At 39.8% G+C, this 3,397-nt stretch overlaps 1 protein-coding gene across 1 annotated transcript in view; it reads left to right on the forward strand.

Moving 5' to 3' along the window:
* Positions 1–2,648: 2,648 nt before the first annotated feature.
* KCNH7 (potassium voltage-gated channel subfamily H member 7) overlaps positions 2,649–3,397 on the forward strand; it is a 234,127-nt gene continuing 233,378 nt past the window's right edge. Inside the window, exon 1 of the mRNA XM_026852304.1 lies at positions 2,649–3,139. The gene's annotated coding sequence lies outside the window, so the exon portion shown is untranslated. The remainder of the gene's footprint in view (positions 3,140–3,397) is intronic.

A 3,397-nucleotide genomic window follows, 5' to 3' on the forward strand; every position in this document is an offset into this window, starting at 1 on the left:
TCATTGATATCAGTGGTCTTGCCAGAAATAGGAGCCTGTTTTTTAAAGAGTAAAAATGGAACAAATAGTAACCATAATCAGGCCTAATTCAAGGAAAATTTTGTAACAACAGTAGTGAAGTTTTCCCATTTGCTTTGTAAGCAGCTGTGTAGACTGTGGGCTGTAGGGTTAGCAAAGACTTACTGGTCCTGGGGCATCAGTGCAGTGCAAGCAAAAACATGTTATTGCTAGAAGGAGCCAGCTCTGGCAGCAGCAGCAGCAGCAGCAGATGCCACCACAGCACCCTGTACCTCTCTCAGCAGCGTCAGCAGAGATCTGCTGTTTGGCTGCTCATGATGTACAAACAGTGATTTCTATCTTCTCCAACAGAGGTAATTTGGCAGTCTGTTGTCCCAGGCAACTGCATACTTTCCTTGTGCCTAAAGTCCAGCCAGTCAAAATCTAATTGGTAATCATTATTATAGTGAAGGATTAAAACAAAATCTAGAGCTATAATTTGAAATTTTGTGAAGACATTAAACAGAAAAAAGACAAGGAAGCAAGAGTGATAAAAACCAAAAGGTGATGATAAGAGCCATAAATCTGTCAAGGAATCATAAAGGCCATTTTAGCACAAAATGGGATTCAAAATAAAGTTTCAGTATTTCACTTGACAGCTCTGAAGACACTCTCAGCCTTATTTAAAAATGGAAGCATATGTAGCATAGAGGGATGAATAAATGACAGGGTATCCAGGATATACATGGCAAAAGCAACACAGATATCCCATGCTAGGTGGAACAATGTGTGTGTGGCGGGGGGGAACCAAATTAAACCAAACAAGAACTATCAAGGCTTAATGGTATATTACTCCAGTACAAACAGTTTTTCTTCAAATGGGAATGCACTAGTAAGCTTCTGTTAGTAAGCTTCTGTCTACAGGAGAGCAAACTGTAGAATCACAATATTGAAATGCAAAATATAGCACTTTGAGAAGTAACAACATATGGTTAAAGATTATTTAAGATGGAAGAGGAAAGACATTTCTCTTACGGACAGTCTCCTGGAGCATCAAAGAGTAAAAGGCATAATTAAGTATTATAAGACTGTTGGGCTAAAACTGACTGTCTCCTTTATATTTTTTTTTCACCAAAAATATGATGGGAAATATGGTTAGAGCCATTTCCCCAGAGTTATCTTTTCCTAACAATAACAGGTTCAACTGCTAAATGCCAAGACGTAGAAACAGGTCAACAACACATCTCTAGGCATATATTCCTCTAAATTCTCTTCAGGAACTTGAGAAGGAAGTAGTTAAAATGCAGGCAACAACCTTGAAACCACTATTTCAAAATTAGCTGCGATCCTTGAGGCCAGGAAATGCCACATCTGATTTTGCTGTAAAGCAGCAGCGTTCGCCGAGGAGCTATTGCTGGGCTGTGGCAAGGGTGGTACCATGAGGGACAATGCCACAAGGGGGCAGAGGACAAGGGATCAGTAGTGCTGGGTGGATTTTAGCTCCGGAGACACCCTCCCTTCCTATTTTGGTCTCTTGCAGAGATGACAACGGTACAACTTTATAGATAAAACATGTATTTCTATGGCATTCTCCATGTTTTTCATCAGGGTAGAGAGGCGCATTTATGATTAATTCAAAATTTCCCACTTGCATGCATATTTTTCCAATCAAATGCAAATTCTTTCACATTACTTTCTCTGCTTTAGTGGTAAATTGTCCAGTTGAAAGATATTTTCCTCTTGCACTTCTCTCACTATTGGCTTGCCACAGAAAATTATAAAGCATTATGCACAACGAGTATTAAGCACTCCAGGAGCAACAGATCATCTACAAGACTGCAGGAGTGTAAATCACCGAGATGAAAGATTTTCTGATACCACCTATTGCTCATCCCATCATTCTTGTGAATTCATCCCCTGCTAAAGACACATCTCAGATCTTGTCTTTCAGCAGCAGTTATCTTAATTTGACCGAGGTTATCTTGATCAGGTTCCAAGCCAAACAAGGTGAAACAAAAATAAAAAATGCGGACTCTGTTTAATGTATATTCACATAACCAACATCAAACTTCAAGCTACAATCAGGAGACAGAACAGAAAAGCTCTTCCACAGTCACTGATTTCTGGCCCTGGTGTTTCAATTTTCAGGCAAGCATAGTGTGCCTCTCAAACTTAGCATTAAAAGATGGAGCTTTAGTGAGATTTGGATTTTTTTTTTTTTCTTTTCCTTTCCTAAAGCACTTAGCTCTGGACTCTACTGGTCTTTAGTTGATCTAGTTTGCTACTAACTGTTGAATACTAGAAACAAACACTGTTTTTTCAGTACAAGTCACAATTTTATTGTGTTTATTTTCTAATGCAGTTAGAGAAATATTAAAATGCCATTTTAAAATGTAAAAATTAGAATGAAGTCACTGCTGGACATTATGACTTCACTAGATGTTAGGTATTAGATCAAGTGTTAAAATAAATATGCTCCTTTCACTTTGTGTAAACTAGTTCTTCAGGAACCTGAATACTTATTCAGGGCAATATATGGTCTTGGTCAAGACAAAGAGCAGAAAGAGAAAAGTGCAGACTGCAGCTTCCTCCACTATCCAAACAACATGAAAAGTGAAGAAACATATAGTAAGAGTTTTATTCTATTATTATACTTCCCCAAATATTATGATTAAAAAGAATATATGGCTATTATTCCTTTGATTTGTACTGCTGAGTACAGAGACTAAAACATTTCCTTTTGTAAATAAGTAACACTTCCTAAGACCGATTATGTATCTGATTACATATCACTTAACGTAGCTGAGGCTTTTTAATTAGTATACAGTCAATTACTAAGCAGCCTTTTACATACAATTTATGTATATAGAAATGATATCTTCAGACATCATTTACAGTTGTGTAAATCCGGAATGATTCCACTGAGATTAAATGAAACTAGTCCAGAAATGTAGGCACATACCCATCGGACCACGTCCCTCCTCTAATAAATATAGAGGATAGCACACGGTAACAGTGAAACAAAGGCCACACCTGAGAACAGCCCACGGGAATAAGGAAACACCTGTTTGTGCTGCGGAAGAACAGGTGGGAGGCGGTAGTTTGTCGGCTCAATATCCTGTGCTTGCGATTATAAAGAACGGTGAGCAGGTGCCTCTATTTTTGTTTGGGTGTTTTGTTTTGTTTTGTTTTCCCTGTGAGTTTATTACGAAGCCGCCGCGGCTTTGCGCTACCCTGGAGATGCCTTTCCAGCACCGCGTGGCTGCCCCCAGCTCCCTCCTCGCATCACCTCGCCGAGATCCCCCGGTGCTCGCCGCGCCCGCGCTGAACGCGCCCCGTTCTGCCTGCCGGGTAGTGCAGGAGGCCTTCATTACAGCCTGAAAATAACAGTCGCTTCCCC

This window comes from Athene cunicularia, assembly GCF_003259725.1.
Source record: "Athene cunicularia isolate RWA chromosome 7 unlocalized genomic scaffold, athCun1 chr7_part1, whole genome shotgun sequence".
Classification (NCBI taxonomy): Eukaryota; Metazoa; Chordata; class Aves; order Strigiformes; family Strigidae; genus Athene; species Athene cunicularia.